We start from the raw sequence: 19,432 nt of genomic DNA, 5'->3' as shown, positions 1-19,432 counted from the left end.
TTGGATGTAGTCTCGCTGTCACTATACGTTTGCTTTGTCTCTGCGTCACTTTGGATGTAGTCTCGCTGTCACTGTACGTTTGCTTTGTCTCTCTGCGTCACTTTGGATGTAGTCTCGCTGTCACTATACGTTTGCTTTGTCTCTCTGCGTCGCTTTGGATGTAGTCTCGCTGTCACTGTACATTTCCTTTGTCGGTCTGCGTCACTTTGGATGTAGTCTCGCTGTCACTATACGTTTGCTTTGTCTCTCTGCGTCACTTTGGATGTAGTCTCGCTGTCACTATACGCTTGCTTTGTCGGTCTGCGTCACTTTGGATGTAGTCTCGCTGTCACTATACGTTTGCTTTGTCTCTCTGCGTCGCTTTGGATGTAGTCTCGATGTCACTGTACTTTTCCTTTGTCGGTCTGCGTCACTTTGGATGCAGTCTCGCTGTCACTATACGTTTGCTTTGTCTCTCTGCGTCACTTTGGATGTAGTCTCGCTGTCACTATACGCTTGCTTTGTCGGTCTGCGTCACTTTGGATGTAGGATCGCTGTCACTGTACGTTTGCTTTGTCGGTCTGCGTCACTTTGGATGTAGTATCGCTGTCACTATACGCTTGCTTTGTCGGTCTGCGTCACTTTGGTTGTAGTATCGCTGTCACTATACGTTTGCTTTGTCGGTCTGCGTCACTTTGGATGTAGTCTCGCTGTCACTATACGCTTGCTTTGTCGGTCTGCGTCACTTTGGATGTAGGATCGCTGTCACTGTACGTTTGCTTTGTCTCTCTGCGTCACTTTGGATGTAGTATCGCTGTCACTATACGCTTGCTTTGTCGGTCTGCGTCACTTTGGATGTAGTCTCGCTGTCACTATACGTTTGCTTTGTCTCTGCGTCACTTTGGATGTAGTCTCGCTGTCACTGTACGTTTGCTTTGTCTCTCTGCGTCACTTTGGATGTAGTCTCGCTGTCACTATACGTTTGCTTTGTCTCTCTGCGTCGCTTTGGATGTAGTCTCGCTGTCACTGTACATTTCCTTTGTCGGTCTGCGTCACTTTGGATGTAGTCTCGCTGTCACTATACGTTTGCTTTGTCTCTCTGCGTCACTTTGGATGTAGTCTCGCTGTCACTATACGCTTGCTTTGTCGGTCTGCGTCACTTTGGATGTAGTCTCGCTGTCACTATACGTTTGCTTTGTCTCTCTGCGTCGCTTTGGATGTAGTCTCGATGTCACTGTACTTTTCCTTTGTCGGTCTGCGTCACTTTGGATGCAGTCTCGCTGTCACTATACGTTTGCTTTGTCTCTCTGCGTCACTTTGGATGTAGTCTCGCTGTCACTATACGCTTGCTTTGTCGGTCTGCGTCACTTTGGATGTAGGATCGCTGTCACTGTACGTTTGCTTTGTCGGTCTGCGTCACTTTGGATGTAGTATCGCTGTCACTATACGCTTGCTTTGTCGGTCTGCGTCACTTTGGTTGTAGTATCGCTGTCACTATACGTTTGCTTTGTCGGTCTGCGTCACTTTGGATGTAGTCTCGCTGTCACTATACGCTTGCTTTGTCGGTCTGCGTCACTTTGGATGTAGGATCGCTGTCACTGTACGTTTGCTTTGTCTCTCTGCGTCACTTTGGATGTAGTATCGCTGTCACTATACGTTTGCTTTGTCGGTCTGCGTCACTTTGGATGTAGTCTCGCTGTCACTGTACGTTTGCTTTGTCGGTCTGCGTCACTTTGGATGTAGTATCGCTGTCACTATACGTTTGCTTCGTCGGTCTGCGTCACTTTGGTTGTAGTATCGCTGTCACTGTACGTTTGCTTTGTCGGTCTGCGTCACTTTGGATGTAGTCTCGCTGTCACTATACGCTTGCTTTGTCTCTCTGCGTCACTTTGGATGTAGTCTCGCTGTCACTATACGCTTGCTTTGTCGGTCTGCGTCACTTTGGATGTAGTATCGCTGTCACTGTACGTTTGCTTTGTCTCTCTGCGTCACTTTGAATGTAGTCTCGCTGTCACTGTACGTTTGCTTTGTCTCTCTGCGTCACTTTGGATGTAGTCTCGATGTCACTGTACGTTTGCTTTGTCTCTCTGCGTCACTTTGAATGTAGTCTCGCTGTCACTGTACGTTTGCTTTGTCTCTCTGCGTCACTTTGGATGTAGTCTCGCTGTCACTATACGCTTGCTTTGTCTCTCTGCGTCACTTTGGATGTAGTCTCGCTGTCACTATACGCTTGCTTTGTCGGTCTGCGTCACTTTGGATGTAGTATCGCTGTCACTGTACGTTTGCTTTGTCTCTGCGTCACTTTGGATGTAGTATCGCTGTCACTATACGTTTGCTTTGTCGGTCTGCGTCACTTTGGATGTAGTCTCGCTGTCACTATACGCTTGCTTTGTCGGTCTGCGTCACTTTGGATGTAGTATCGCTGTCACTGTACGTTTGCTTTGTCGGTCTGCGTCACTTTGGATGTAGTATCACTGTCACTATACGCTTGCTTTGTCGGTCTGCGTCACTTTGGATGTAGTATCGCTGTCACTGTACGTTTGCTTTGTCTCTCTGCGTCACTTTGGATGTAGTGTCGCTGTCACTATACGCTTGCTTTGTCGGTCTGCGTCACTTTGGATGTAGTATCGCTGTCACTGTACGTTTGCTTTGTCGGTCTGCGTCACTTTGGTTGTAGTATCGCTGTCACTATACGTTTGCTTTGTCTCTCTGCGTCACTTTGGATGTAGTATCGCTGTCACTATACGTTTGCTTTGTCTCTCTGCGTCACTTTGGTTGTAGTATCGCTGTCACTATACGTTTGCTTTGTCTCTCTGCGTCACTTTGTATGTAGTATCGCTGTCACTATACGTTTGCTTTGTCTCTCTGCGTCACTTTGGATGTAGTATCGCTGTCACTGTACGTTTGCTTTGTCTCTCTGCGTCACTTTGGATGTAGTATCGCTGTCACTATACGCTTGCTTTGTCGGTCTGCGTCACTTTGGATGTAGTATCGCTGTCACTATACGTTTGCTTTGTCGGTCTGCGTCACTTTGGATGTAGGATCGCTGTCACTATACGCTTGCTTTGTCGGTCTGCGTCACTTTGGTTGTAGTATCGCTGTCACTATACGCTTGCTTTGTCGGTCTGCGTCACTTTGGATGTAGTCTCGCTGTCACTATACGCTTGCTTTGTCGGTCTGCGTCACTTTGGTTGTAGTATCGCTGTCACTATACGCTTGCTTTGTCGGTCTGCGTCACTTTGGATGTAGTCTCGCTGTCACTATACGTTTGCTTTGTCTCTCTGCGTCACTTTGGTTGTAGTATCGCTGTCACTATACGCTTGTTTTGTCGGTCTGCGTCACTTTGGATGTAGTCTCGCTGTCACTATACGCTTGCTTTGTCTCTCTGCGTCACTTTGGATGTAGTATCGCTGTCACTATACGCTTGCTTTGTCGGTCTGCGTCACTTTGGATGTAGTCTCGCTGTCACTATACGCTTGCTTTGTCTCTGCGTCACTTTGGACGTAGTATCGCTGTCACTGTACGTTTGCTTTGTCTCTCTGCGTCACTTTGGATGTAGTATCGCTGTCACTATACGTTTGCTTTGTCGGTCTGCGTCACTTTGGATGTAGTATCGCTGTCACTATACGCTTGCTTTGTCGGTCTGCGTCACTTTGGATGTAGGATCGCTGTCACTATACGCTTGCTTTGTCTCTCTGCGTCACTTTGGATGTAGTATCGCTGTCACTATACGTTTGCTTTGTCGGTCTGCGTCACTTTGGATGTAGTATCGCTGTCACTATACGCTTGCTTTGTCGGTCTGCGTCACTTTGGATGTAGTATCGCTGTCACTATACGTTTGCTTTGTCGGTCTGCGTCACTTTGGATGTAGTCTCGCTGTCACTATACGCTTGCTTTGTCGGTCTGCGTCACTTTGGATGTAGGATCGCTGTCACTATACGCTTGCTTTGTCTCTCTGCGTCACTTTGGATGTAGTATCGCTGTCACTATACGTTTGCTTTGTCGGTCTGCGTCACTTTGGATGTAGTATCGCTGTCACTATACGCTTGCTTTGTCGGTCTGCGTCACTTTGGATGTAGTATCGCTGTCACTATACGTTTGCTTTGTCGGTCTGCGTCACTTTGGATGTAGTATCGCTGTCACTATACGCTTGCTTTGTCTCTGCGTCACTTTGGTTGTAGTCTCGCTGTCACTATACGCTTGCTTTGTCTCTGCGTCACTTTGGATGTAGTCTCGCTGTCACTATACGTTTGCTTTGTCGGTCTGCGTCACTTTGGTAGTAGTCTCGCTGTCACTATACGCTTGCTTTGTCTCTCTGCGTCACTTTGGATGTAGTCTCGCTGTCACTGTACATTTGCTTTGTCTCTCTGCGTCACTTTGGTTGTAGTCTCGCTGTACGCTGTACGGTATGAGCACCGCTGACAGACACCGCTATGGGCAGATAAATGCTGGGACTCCTGCTCGGTAGCTGCATCCAGAAACCAGTTTGTAGGTAAATATCCTGCAGCCTGTTCCTGTGATGTGACACATGCAGGCAGATGATGAAACCCTGTAATATCCCGCACTCATTACACTTCCTTCAGCGAGGTGACGGTAATAGCAGTAATTACATTTCTCACTGAGGAGTAGGTCAGGGTATGTCGTGTACTGTCCCACAGTCCTCTCTGCCTGGGACAATATGTACCGCGCTCAGGATGGGGGGCTACGCTGCTTACAATGACTGTAACCCTAAGATCTATGTCACACGCGTTGGGTTTGACCGGACAGCACAAAGCTGGACAAGAGTTGTGTGACATTCACACACAACGGCTTTCTGAGTGGCCCTGTGTCAGCAGCAACTGCTGACGGTGCGCGGTTTCTGCGTGGACATCACAGTTATGCGACTGCGTCTTTTTCCTTTCTGGGTGACTCCTCACCAGTGCTGCAAGTATGGCGGTACGGGGCGGTACTGCATATCGGTAAGAAATTGGCAGACGGTATGCAGTACCGCCAAGTAGACCACCTTGCATCCACTTTGTCCGAGGGGAGGAGAGCACAGCATGCGCCTCTCCTGCCCAATCAGTCCGGTCTCCCTCCAGCGGCAGCGGCGTGTATCACAATCAGACATTGGTTTGTGAGCCAATCAGAGCTTGTGGACCGACAGCAAATCAGGAGCCATTGCTGCCGGATTGCGAGCTCTGATTGGCTCACAAACCGGCGCCTGATTTAACATACATGCAGCTGCAGGACACTGGACTGAGGGCAGGAGATGGATAGAGAGGAGCATGCTGTACCCCCTCTCCCCGACACAGTGACACTGCAGAGCCAGCCCCAGAAAGCAGCAGCAGTGAGTTGCACTGCTAGGGGCAAATGTGTATCTAGTACTATTGGGGGCATATCTGGCACTGTGGGGACATATGTGTATCTGGCACTATTTTGGGAGCAAATGTGTATCTGGCACTGTGGGGGCATATGTGTATCTGGCACTATTTTGGGAGCAAATGTGTATCTGGCACTGTGGGGGCATATGTGTATCTGGCACTATTTTGGGAGCAAATGTGTATCTGGCACTGTGGGGCATATCTGACACTGTGGGGCCATATGTGTATCTGGCACTGTGGGGTCATATGTGTATTTGGCACTGGTGGGGTATATCTGGCACTGTGTAAGCATATGTGTATCTGGCACTGTGAGGACATATTTGTATCTGGCACTGTGGGGCATATATGTATCTGGCACTGCACTACTGAAGGCCTATGTGTATCTGGCACTATTGGGAGCATATGTGTATCTGGCACTGGTGGGGCATAACTGGCACTGTGGGGGCATATCTGGCACCGTGGGGGCATATTTGAATCTGGCACTGTGGGGGAATATGTGTATTTGGTACTGTGGAAGCATATGTGTATCTGGCGCTGTGGGGGTATATGTGTATCTGGCACTACTGGGGACATATGTGTATCTAGCACTATTGGGAGCATATGTGTATCTGGTACTATTGGGGGCATATGTGTATCTGGCACTGCACTATTGGGGGCATATGTGTATCTGGCACTATTGTGGGCATATGTGTATCTGGCACTATTGGGAACATATGTGTATCTGTCACTATTGAGGGCATATGTGTATCAGGTGTACTAAGCTATGCCGGCTGTATCCCTCGCCCAGCATACCAGTGCCGGGATCCTGACCGCCGGCATGCCGGCAGCGGGGTGAGCACAAAAGAGCCTCTTGCAGGCTCGCTGCACTCACCATGCTGCAGGCCATGCTATTTGTTCTACCTCCAGGGCTGTCCTGGACCACCCAAGAGGGAAAATAGTCGTCGGTATGTCAGCTGTCAGGATTGCAGCACCGGTATGCCTCCCTGTGTATCTAGCACTATTTGGGGCATATGTGTATCTGGCACTGTGGGGCCATATGTGTATCTGGCACTGCACTACTGGGGACATATGTGTATCTGGCACAATTGGGGCATATGTGTATCTGGCACAATTGGGGACATATGTGTATCTGGCACTGCACTACTGGGGACATATGTGTATCTGGCACAATTGGGGCATATGTGTATCTGGCACAATTGGGGGCATATGTGTATCTGGCACAATTGGGGACATATGTGTATTTGACATTGCACTACTGGAGGCATATGTGTATCTGACACTATTAGGGGCATATGTGTATCTGGCACAATTGGGGGCATATGTGTATCTGGCACAATTGGGGACATATGTGTATTTGGCACTGCACTACTGGGGGCATATGTGTATCTAGCACTACTGGCAGCATATGTGTATCTGCCACTATTGGGGGCATATGTGTATCGGTCACTATTGTGGGCATATGTGTATCCTGCACTACTGGGGGCATATGTGTATCTGGCACTGTGGGGCCATATGTGTATCTGGCACTGCACTACTGGAGGCATATGTGTATTTGGCCCTATTGGGGGCATGTGTGTATCTGGCACTGCACTATTGGGGGCATATGTATATCTGGCACTATTGGGGGCATATGTGTATCTGGCACTGCATTACTGGGGGCATATTTGTATCTGGCACTATTAGGGGCATATGTGTATCTGGCACTGCAGTATCGGGGCATATGTGTATTTGGCACTGTACTACTGGAGGCATATGTGTATCTGACACTATTGGGGGTATATATGTATTTGGCACTATTAGGGACATATGTGTATCTAGCACTGCACTGCTGGTGGCACTGTGGGGGCACATGTGTATCTGGCGCTACTGGGGGCATATGTGTGTCTGGCACTATTAGGGGCATATGTGTATCTGGCACTGCAGTATTGGGGGCATATGTATATCTGACACTATTGGGGGCATATGTGTATCTGGCACTATTGGAGGCATATGTGTATCTGGCACTACTGTAGGCATATGTGTATCTGGTACTACTGGAGGCATATATGTATTTGCCACTATTGGGGGCATGGGTGTATCTGGCACTACTGGGGGCATATGTGTAACTGACACTATTGTGGGCATATGTGTATCTGGGAGCACTACTGGGGGCATATGTGTATCTGGAAGTACTGGAGGCATATGTGTATCTGGCACTATTGGGGGCATATTTGTATCTGGCACTACTGGGGCATATGTGTATCTGGCACTGCATTACTGGGGGCATATGTGTATCTAGCACTATTGCAGGCATATGTGTATCTGGCACTACTGGGTGCATATGTATAACTGGCACTATTGCGAGCATATGTGTATCTGGCAGCACTACTGGGTGCATATGTGTATCTGGCACTATTGGGGGCATGGGTGTATCTGGCACTATTGCAGGCATATGTGTATCTGGCACTACTGGGGGCATTTGTGTATCTGGAACTCTTGGGGGCATATGTGTATCTGGCACTGCACTACTGGGGCATATGTGTATCTTGCACTACTGGAGGCATATGTATATCTGGCACTGCACTACTGGGGGCATATGTGTATCTGGCACTGTGGGGGCACATGTGTATCTGGCACTGTGGGGGCATATGTGTATCTGGCACTACTGGGGCATATGTGTAACTGGCACTATTGTGGGCATATGTGTATCTGGCACTACTGGGGGCATATATGTATCTGGAACTACTGGAGGCATATGTGTATCTGGCACTATTGGGGGCATATTTGTATCTGGCACTACTGGGGCATATGTGTATCTGGCACTGCACTACTGGGGGCATATGTGTATCTGGCACTATTGCGGACATATGTGTATCTGGCACTACTGGGGGCATATGTGTATCTGGCACTATTGCGGGCATATGTGTATCTGGCACTACTGGGGGCATATGTGTATCTGGCACTACTGGAGGCATATGTGTATCTGGCACTATTGGGGGCATATGTGTATCTGGCACTATTGGGGGCATATGTGTATCTGGCACTGCACTACTGGGGGCATATGTGTATCTTGCACTACTGGAGGCATATGTGTATCTGGCACTGCACTACTGGGGGCATATGTGTATCTGGCACTACTGGAGGCATATGTGTATCTGGCACTATTGCGGGCAAATGTGTATCTGGCACTACTGGAAGCATATGTGTATCTGGCACTACTGGGAGCATATGTGTATCTGGCACTGCACTACTGGGGGAATATGAGAGTTAAATTTGGGTGGGCTATATTGTTTCTGTGCAGGGTAAATACTGGCTGCTTTATTTTTACACTGCAATTTAGATTTCAGTTTGAAAACACCCCACACAAATCTAACTCTCTCTGCACATGTTACATCTGCCCCCCCTGTACTGCACATGTTACATCTGCCCCCCCCCCCCCCCTTCCCCCGCAGTGCACATGGGGTTGCCCATTTGCTAACAAATTTGCTGCTGCGATCAGGTGTGAATTAGGTAAGAGGTTTTTTCTCCTTGCACCGCGGCTCCTCACATGTGATGTTTAGCAGCAGCAGGACTGAGAATATCACTATCCCTGTCTCATAGTGATCCATAGTGAATGAGCCCCGGTGTGTGAGAGTGTGACATGTGTCATTAGTGACCAGGGCGACGCTGCTGCGATGTGACAGCCTATTATGTAATGTAGAAGCTATTAGGCAATAACACCCGGAGCCGTCTCCGCCCCGTGCTGCACCTCCCAGGCTCCGGTATAAATGCTGGTGCAGGACCAGGTGCTATTATACTAGTGACACCAGACATGAAGCTCGCTGTTGTCTCCCTGGGGCTGGTCCTGCTGGCAGCGGTGGCTGCAGGTAAGTCACATAGATTACTGTAAGTACTGCTTCTGTATATCTCAGGTGGCATGTATTATATTATTGCAGCGTTACATTGTCCTGATGAGGGTGATTGTGTCATTACACAGATGTTGTGTGTGTGACACACTGTGACAGGGGATGTACAGGGCACTGCTGGTGCAGGGTGACTGGCAGCTCTCTCTACAGCTGGCACAGAGCCCGCTACAAACCATCTTACCCAGTTGTATTATCTACGTCTTATAATGAGGTGACTGTATGTGTATAGGTGATGGGTGTGGCCATGCTAGTCAGGTGACCACAGGGCTGCGTTATATAGGTATCGGTACAATGGGGGTTATGCCGAGATATTAGCAGAATGGGCATAAAGTACCGTAAGAGAAAGGGCGCGGGACATGGGAGGGGGGGGGGGGGGTTAGGGGCAGATCTGCAGAGCCCAGCATCTAAGCAGGCAGAATAGTCATGTATGTGTCATGTATGTGTCATGTGTGTGCTTCTGCATGTCTGTGTGATCTGGAGTGACCAGCATCTAAGCAAGGAGAATAGTCATGTATGTGTCATGTATGTGTGCGCGTTTCTGCATTTATGTGAGCACCCTTACTGCATTCAGCCAACACTGGAGCATCCTCTCCCTCCCTTACCCCCCTCTCCTGGTGCAGAATTACGTGTGCCGCGCCTCTATAGACTTACTGTATATGTATGTGTCATGTATGTCTGTGTGATCTGCATTTATGTGAGCTCACACTGCATTCAGCCAACACTGGAGCATCCTCTCCCTCCCTTACCCCCCTCTCCTGGTGCAGAATTACGTGTGCTGTGCCTCTATAGACTTACTGTATATGTATGTGTCATGTATGTCTGTGTGATCTGCATTTATGTGAGCTCACACTGCATTCAGCCAACACTGGAGCATCCTCTCCCTCCCTTACCCCCCTCTCCTGGTGCAGAATTACGTGTGCTGTGCCTCTATAGACTTACTGTATATGTATGTGTCATGTATGTCTGTGTGATCTGCATTTATGTGAGCTCACACTGCATTCAGCCAACACTGGAGCATCCTCTCCCTCCCTTACCCCCCTCTCCTGGTGCAGAATTACGTGTGCTGTGCCTCTATAGACTTACTGTATATGTATGTGTCATGTATGTGTGCGCGTTTCTGCATTTATGTGAGCACCCTTACTGCATTCAGCCAACACTGGAGCGTCCTCTCCCTCCCTTACCCCCTCTCCTGGTGCAGAATTATGTGTGCTGTGCCTCTATAGACTTACTGTATATGTATGTGTCATGTATGTCTGTGTGATCTGCATTTATGTGAGCATCCTTACTGCATTCAGCCAACACTGGAGCGTCCTCTCCCTCCCTTACCCCCCTCTCCTGGTGCAGAATTATGTGTGCTGTGCCTCTATAGACTTACTGTATATGTATGTGTCATGTATGTCTGTGTGATCTGCATTTATGTGAGCTCACACTGCATTCAGCCAACACTGGAGCATCCTCTCCCTCCCTTACCCCCCTCTCCTGGTGCAGAATTACGTGTGCTGTGCCTCTATAGACTTACTGTATATGTATGTGTCATGTATGTGTGCGCGTTTCTGCATTTATGTGAGCACCCTTACTGCATTCAGCCAACACTGGAGCGTCCTCTCCCTTCCTTACCCCCTCTCCTGGTGCAGAATTATGTGTGCTGTGCCTCTATAGACTTACTGTATATGTATGTGTCATGTATGTCTGTGTGATCTGCATTTATGTGAGCATCCTTACTGCATTCAGCCAACACTGGAGCGTCCTCTCCCTCCCTTACCCCCCTCTCCTGGTGCAGAATTATGTGTGCCGTGCCTCTATAGACTTACTGTATATGTATGTGAGAGAACAGAGACAATTTTCCGCACCAGGATGTAGATAGTTTATTGTTGGGGAAGTTAGGGCTCAATAATTGGGATAATTGTATTTCCTTATATTATTCAAATGTCCCTATTGGGTGCAACTCACCAATTATAACAATATGGAAGATTAAAAGAGAGAAAAATAAATTGGTTATATATATGGGTGCACTCCATCCCCCTTTTTTTTTTTAAATCAGCTGTTAAAATAAGATTTTATTAGTTAAAATCAGGTATGAATGAAGTATACTCAACTTGAAGCCTGTATGGCCCATAAATTGTATTTTATATTTATTTATTCTATCACTAGCCTAAAATAGGCTGTCAAAGCGAAGTAAAGAAAAGATTGTGAGAGAAATATATGAAAGTGTGAATAAAGATTTAAAATGATTATTTGTGTCACGTCTCTTATTTGTCTTGTTTATACGTGTATATTTTGAGTTGCTTTGTGCGTGCTATCAATAAATGAATCACACAAAGTGGTACTGATGTGTTGTCATAGATTAAAGTTTAGTGATGCGTAGTTAACAGACTGGAGAATAAGTGTCTAGTTTATGATATAATGTAACACCAATTGGTTACACTTCAATAGACATCAATAATTATGTATCCATGATGGTCACGTCAATTATCTAAATTGTGACTAAAATGTCATACCACCAGTGAGTACAGATAACGTTAGATACACCAACCTTTGGTCCGCAGCTAAACAGAATCTGAATACACTAATTATAATGGTTGTATCTGGGAATATAATCCTCAAGTATACACCATTTAGTGTTTATACTTCTGATGCTGCTGTATTTCCTTTGTGGTGACACTGTCCTTTACACATACATTTCATGCAGCCATACAGTCATGATAACAATAAAAGTGCACTTGACTTTCTGTGCTTATAGGTAATACTACTATAGGTCAAATTTGATATTACAAATCCCTCTTGTCGGGTACTGTATAGGCTTATAGTTTGTCACAATTCACATTAATAGGGCTTTTAATTCTGACATGCCTATAGTTATATATTATATTATAGATAGCTCTTGTTATTTATAAGGCACAAAGTAACCGCGTGTTTTCCACTCAATGTAAATAACTTGTCACAGTCCGTTTCCACATAAACTTCTTTTTCCTTTCCCAGAACACTCATAATTCTTAAATGTGCTATAAAGAACTTTTATTGTTAGTGAGGCACATATAAGGAGGGTGTTTAATGCACTTTAGGTTAGCGGGCGTCCCCGCCGTGTAGGTCCGTTATGTTTAGGAATGCCTACGATAATTCAATAAGGAAAGCAGTAATATACACAAACACACTTAGAAGTCATGTAATAATAAAGTGTATCACTTTAACTATCAAACATATTCTTTTCTCTCTGTTATTAATAATCTATGGCATTTACAATTTATTTAATTATTAAATCCAATTTTCAGATATGAATTCATCTATTCTTATTACTTGATGAAAAGAGGATAATATAATTAATTAATAAATATTTCTAATTTCTATTATTTGGTAAAACCACACCAGGAATATATTAATAATATACTAACAGGATAGATATATTAATAAGGCAGATGTCGGGCTTATTTGAGAGTCAGATGATGCACGGGACCTAGCATGAAATAAATGTGTCCTAAAAGCAGACTGAGCTATGGATGCATAAAAATAGGATTTTAATACCTACCAGTAAATCCTTTTCTCTTAGTCCGTAGAGGATGCTGGGGATGCTTCAAGAGCCATGGGGTATAGACTGGATCCGCAGGAGACATGGGCACTTTAAGACTTTAAAAGGGGTGTGAACTGGCTCCACCCTCTATGCCCCTCCTCCAGACTTCAGTTTTAGGAACTGTGCCCAGGGAGATGGACATTTTGAGGAAAAGGATTTTTATTTTTAAACTAAGGTGAGATACATACCAGCTCACACCTCAACACGCCGTACAACATGGCATTTAACAACTACGCATGCAACGGCATGACCAACATCAGCAACAGACTGACGGAACTTAACTCAACATGAGTGTAACCATAACCAAAACTGCAGATACAGTCCGCACTGGGACGGGCGCCCAGAATCCTCTACGGACTAAGAGAAAAGGATTTACCGGTAGGTATTAATATCCTATTTTCTCATACGTCCTAGAGGATGCTGGGGATGCTTCAAGAACCATGGGGTTTATACCAAAGCTCTAGAACGGGCGGGAGAGTGCGGATGACTCTGCAGCACCGATTGACCAAACAAGATGTCCTCCTCAGCCAGGGTATCAAACTTGTAAAACTTTGCAAAGTTGTTTGAACCCGACCAAGTAGCAGCTCGGCAAAGCTGTAATGCCGAGACCCCTCGGGCAGCCACCCAGGATGAGCCCACCTTTCTGGTAGAATGGGCTTTCACCGATTTCGGTAACGGCAATCCTGCCGTAGAATGAGCCTGTTGAATCGTATTACAGATCCAGCGTGCAATAGTCTGCTTGGAAGCAGGAGCCCCAATCTTGTTGGGAGCCCACAGGACAAACAGAGCCTCTGTTTTCCTAATCTGAGCCGTCCTGGCGACATAGATTCTCAAAACTCTAACCACATCGAGATACTTAGATTCCGCCAAGGCGTCAGTAGCCACTGGCACCACAATAGGCTGGTTTACGTGAAACGATGAAACCACTTTTGGCAGAAATTGCTGATGAGTTCTCAACATCGCTCTATCAGCATGGAAGATTAAATAGGGGCTTTTGTGAGACAAAGCCGCCAACTCAGATACCCTCCTTGCGGATGCCAAGGCCAACAACATGACCACTTTCCAAGTAAGGAATTTTAACTCAACCTTACGTAAAGGTTCAAACCAATGAGATTGCAGGAACTGCAACACCACATTAAGATCCCACGGTGCCACAGGGGGCACAAATGGAGGTTGGATGTGCAGCACGCCTTTCACGAAGGTCTAAACTTCTGGAAGGAAGGCCAATTCTTTCTGAAATAAGATTGACAAGGCCGAAATTTGTACTTTAATAGAGCCTAACTTTAGGCCCGCATCCACACCTGCTTGCAAAAAATGGAGCAAACGCCCCAGCTGAAATTCTTCCGTAGGAGCCTTCTTAGATTCACACCAAGACACATATTTCCTCCAAATACGGTGGTAATGCTTTGCCGTTACTTCTTTCCTAGCCTGAAAAAGTGTGGGAATGACTTCAATGGGAATACCCTTCCGGGCTAGGATTTGGCGTTCAACCGCCATGCCGTCAAACGCAGCCACGGTAAGTCTTGATACACGTACGGTCCTTGTTGTAACAGGTCCTCTCGTAGAGGAAGAGGCCAGGGATCTTCTATGAGCAATTCCTGAAGATCCGGAAACCAGGCCCTCTTTGGCCAATCTGGAACAATGAGTATCGCCTGAACCCTTGTTCTTCTTATAATCTTTATCACCTTTGGAATGATTGGAAGTGGAGGGAACACATAGACCGACGGAAACCCCTACGGTGTCACAAGGGCGTCCACCGCTATTGCTTGAGGGTCCCTCGACCTGGAACAATATCTCTGAGGTTTCTTGTTGAGGCGGGACGCCATCATGTCTATTTGAGGAATTCCCCAACGACTTGTCACTTCTGCAAAGACCTCTTGATGAAGACCCCACTCTCCTGGATGGAGATCGTGTCTGCTGAGGAAGTTTGCTTCCCAGTTGTCCACTCCTGGAATGAAGACCGCTGACAGAGCTTTTGAATGTCTCTCCACCCAGCTAAGAACTTTCGTGGCCTCGGCCATTGCCGCTCTGCTCTTTGTTCCGCCCTGGCGGCTTATGAACGCCACTGCTGTTATGTTGTCTGACTGAATCAAGACAGGCAGACCGCGAAGATGTTCCGCTTGCAGAATGCCGTTGTAAATGGCCCTTAATTCCAGAATGTTTATGTGTAGACAAGCTTCCTGGCTTGACCATTTTCCCTGAACATTTTTCCCCTGTGTGACTGCTCCCCAGTCTCGGAGACTTGCATCTGTGGTCACCAGGATCCAATCCTGAATCCCGAACCTGCGTCCCTCTAGAAGGTGAGAACTGTGCAGCCACCACAGAAGGGAGATCCTGGTCCTGGAAGATAGGAGTATTTTCCGGTGCATGTCCAGGTGAGACCCGGACCCCTTGTCCAACAGGTCCCACTGAAACACCCTGGCATGGAACCTGCCATACTGAATGGCCTCGTAGGCCGCCACCATCTTCCCCAGCAACCGAGTGCAGTGAAGAACCGACACATTTGCCGGTTTCAGAATCTGTTTTACCATGTTCTGTATTTCCAGCGCCTTTTCCAATGGAAGAAAAACTCTCTGTAATTCTGTATCCAGAATCATACCCAAGAATTACAGCCGTGTCGTCGGAACCAACTGTGACTTTGGCAAGTTTAGGAGCCAACCATGTTGTTGCAGAATCGTCAGAGAAAGCGCAACATTTTTCAGCAATTGCTCCTTGGATCTCGCCTTTATCAGGAGATCGTCCAAGTACGGGATAATTGTGATTCCCTGCTTGCGTAGGAGAACCATCATTTCCGCCATAACCTTGGTGAAGATCCTCGGAGCCGTGGACAGACCAAACGGCAACGTCTGAAATTGGTGAACAGCAAATCTCAGGTAAGCCTCATGTGGAGGATATATGAGGACATGTAAGTAGGCATCCTTTATGTCAACCGACACCATAAAGTCCCCCTCCTCCAGACTGGGGATCACTGCTCTGAGAGACTCCATCTTGAATTTGAACTTTTTTAGAAAGAAATTGAGGGATTTTAGGTTCAGAATAGGTCTGACTGAGCCATCCGACTTCGGGACCACGAACAGACTCGAATAAAAACCTTCCCTGGGGTACCAACTCCCCATTGTGTCACTCTTGGCAGCACCCTCGTGTGTCACTCCAGCCAGCACCCTCCTGTATCACTCCAGTCAGCTCCCTCATTATGTCTCTCCTACCAGGATCCTTCTGTGTCACTCCAGCCAGCTCCCCCTTGTGTCACTCCAGCCCACCCTCATATGTCACTACAGCCCAGTATCTGGCTCCCTCAGTTTTCAGTCGCCGTGGTGCTGCTGTGTGTCTGGCTGGAGTGCACCAGTTTCCAGGATCTGTTGTGGTCAGGTGACTGAGTGTCGGGAGCCACATGCGGCTCAAGAGCTACAGGTTGGCCACGGCTGCTCTAGGATGTATGAGAAATAACATTAGTAATACATATGTCAGGTTTTACTAAGACTCAGATGGAGTGCGGGACCCGGCATGAAATAAAGTCATGCTGGGAATGTAAAAAGAGACGCAACCATACCCATCACTGATTAATTAATAAATCAGTGACATGGATTTCAAATACGGAAATTTCATTGGGAAAGAGAAGATTTGAATGGACCTTTCATGATAGATCTCCCTCTATATAGCTATCAGAGATAGCGGGCGCGAATCACTATGCCCTGAGGAAGCCCGACACTGGAGCGAAATGCACATTGGTGGACATGTGTCACGTCTCCAATGCAATCATCATAGTACGAGTTGTAGCGAACTGATGCTGCGCGTGCTTCACTGCTGTCTTTATCAAGGCAGCGGTGGAGACAGAACTGTGGCTTCAAAGCAGCGTGCATTAGATCCGATCCTAACGGACATACATGGCGGGGACGCCCGCTAGCCTAAAGTGCATTAAACACACTCCTTATATGTGCCTCATTAACAATAAAAGTTCTTTATAGCACATTTAAGAATTATAAGTGTTCTGGGAAAGGAAAAAGAAGTTTATGTGGAAACGGACTGTGACAAGTTATTTACATTGAGTGCAAAACACGCGGTTACTTTGTGCCTTATAAATAACAAGAGCTATCTATAATATAATATATAACTATAGGCATGTCAGAAATAAAAGCCCTATTAATGTGAATTGTGACAAACTATAAGACTATACAGTACCCGACAAGAGGGATTTGTAATATCAAATTTGACCTATAGTAGTATTACCTATAAGCACAGAAAGTCAAGTGCACTTTTATTGTTATCATGACTGTATGGCTGCATGAAATGTATGTGTAAAGGACAGTGTCACCACAAAGGAAATACAGCAGCATCAGAAGTATAAACACTAAATGGTGTATACTTGAGGATTATATTCCCAGATACAACCATTATAATTAGTGTATTCAGATTCTGTTTAGCTGCGGACCAAAGGTTGGTGTATCTAACGTTATCTGTACTCACTGGTGGTATGACATTTTAGTCACAATTTAGATAATTGACGTGACCATCATGGATACATAATTATTCCTGTCTATTGAAGTGTAACCAATTGGTGTTACATTATATCATAAACTAGACACTTATTCTCCAGTCTGTTAACTACGCATCACTAAACTTTAATCTATGACAACACATCAGTACCACTTTGTGTGATTCATTTATTGATAGCACGCACAAAGCAACTCAAAATATACATGTATAAACAAGACAAATAAGAGACGTGACACAAATAATCATTTTAAATCTTTATTCACACTTTCATATATTTCTCTCACAATCTTTTCTTTACTTCGCTTTGACAGCCTATTTTAGGCTAGTGATAGAATAAATAAATATAAAATACAATTTATGGGCCATACAGGCTTCAAGTTGAGTATACTTCATTCATACCTGATTTTAACTAATAAAATCTTATTTTAACAGCTGATTTAAAAAAAAAAGGGGGGATGGAGTGCACCCATATATATAACCAATTTCTTTTTCTCTCTTGTAATCTTGTATATGCATGAGCCCAGTCTCTGGACATGGAATAACCCGCAGCTTCCACAGTAGCCAGGGAAGACGCCTGCATAGGCAGTAGCGGTGGGCAGCTCCACAGTGAAACGCGGTAAGAATTTGGCCATTGGGACTGTGGGTGTTGGATCCTCATATTCTCCCTCCTGCACCCGCTGCTTGTGGCCAGTACAGATCCCGGTGATCTGTCACTTGGTGCTGGACTAGTGCTGGACTTTCATTGGGATGGTAATATTCTCATCTCTCTGTAGAAGGGGTTAATGTGGCAGCTGTAATACACAGGTTATTATTACCTGAATAAATGATGGGAAGCGGCTCCGGGGAAGCCGGGATAAGGAGACTGGGGCGCAGTGATAGCGGCTGGTTGGTGAGAACTATACACACTAACAGCACCACTTCCACACATAACAGGGCAGAGGCTGGTTTCTGTCACCCATCTATGTGCCAGCAGCCTATGTACAGAGACACGGGGCTCCACTAGGGAGAGACTGAGGTGTAGCTGTACCTCTATATCACTGGCCATACCGCTAGGCCCTAGCTGCCACCTGTGTACACGTCCGCTTCTCATTCAGCTCTATAGCCCGGCGCAGGTTACGTGGAGGCTGCTGTAATAAGGAGAGTAGATGTCAGCTGCGGAGTACAAGGAGATATGTGTGATAAATATGTCTGACACTGATGAGCTATGGACAATTCATTTATGAGCCAACAGCGCCATCTAATGGCCGAGGGCAGTAACTGCTGGCAGTGATACTAACAGCCAGCAGCAGATAAGACTTGCTGGGGGAGGGAGTCCGGAGCCACCGTGGGTGCTGGAGGGGGGGTGTCGCTGAAGGGGTCCGGAGTTACTGTGAGTGGGGGAGGGGGTAATACTTCTCCTCCTGTCACCAGCTAAGCTGCTGTCCTCCCTTTGGCAGTGGCTCTCCCGGAGACTCGCACAGCAGCCAGTCACTATTGTTAGCGCCGGTGTCCCAACGCGGCACATTACAGGGAAGAAGATGTACTCAATAAACTACAGCTCCCAGCAGGCCTTAGTGCTGGAATGCTTCGGCGCTAAGGGCTGCTGGGAGCTGTAGTTTATTTAGTGCGTCTACTTCCCTGTAATGCGGCGCGTTGGGACACCGGTGATAACAATAGTGACTGGCTGGCAGAACTGACTGACTGGCTGAATCAATGTAAAAGGTGAGAGTGCTGTGCAGTGTCAGTGACACCACACACCCACTGCACTGCACAGCACTGTCACCTTTTACATTGATTCAGCGTCCAGACATTACCCTCCGCGATATCACCCACTCTATCCGTTACATTAACCATCTCGGGGCTTCCAGGCCGGCAGGCCAGGTGCTGTGTTGCGGGGTCAGGGCCTCTGGGGATCTGGGCGCGGCTGTGGTGGGGAGGCATTTCTGTGACATCACGCGCAGAGGAGGCTCTGGGGCTCAGAGAGTATGCGGCGCAGGGAGGGCTATGAAAGTCTTCCGCTGCGCCGCTTTCATACACATCTATGCCGGTGGCTGCAGCAGCTTTTGTTCCACCTGCCCTGCGGCTAGGGAGTGGGGATTGTTGATGGCGGAGGGGGCAGGTGGACTGGCAGCAGGACATAGGACGCTGCAGTAAAAGGATGTTTCTTTCCC

At 46.9% G+C, this 19,432-nt stretch overlaps 1 long non-coding RNA gene across 1 annotated transcript in view; it reads left to right on the top strand.

Moving 5' to 3' along the window:
- The first annotated feature begins 9,031 nt into the window (after nucleotides 1-9,031).
- LOC134911049 (uncharacterized) overlaps nucleotides 9,032-19,432 on the top strand; it is a 41,675-nt gene continuing 31,274 nt past the window's right edge. The window contains exon 1 of the long non-coding RNA XR_010176291.1: nucleotides 9,032-9,184. This is a non-coding gene — a long non-coding RNA (uncharacterized LOC134911049). The remainder of the gene's footprint in view (nucleotides 9,185-19,432) is intronic.

This window comes from Pseudophryne corroboree, chromosome 4 (genome assembly GCF_028390025.1).
Source record: "Pseudophryne corroboree isolate aPseCor3 chromosome 4, aPseCor3.hap2, whole genome shotgun sequence".
In the NCBI taxonomy this organism is placed as follows: Eukaryota; Metazoa; Chordata; class Amphibia; order Anura; family Myobatrachidae; genus Pseudophryne; species Pseudophryne corroboree.
The sequence above is the reverse complement of the archived record's forward strand: the minus strand, read 5'-3'. Positions and strand labels throughout refer to the sequence as shown.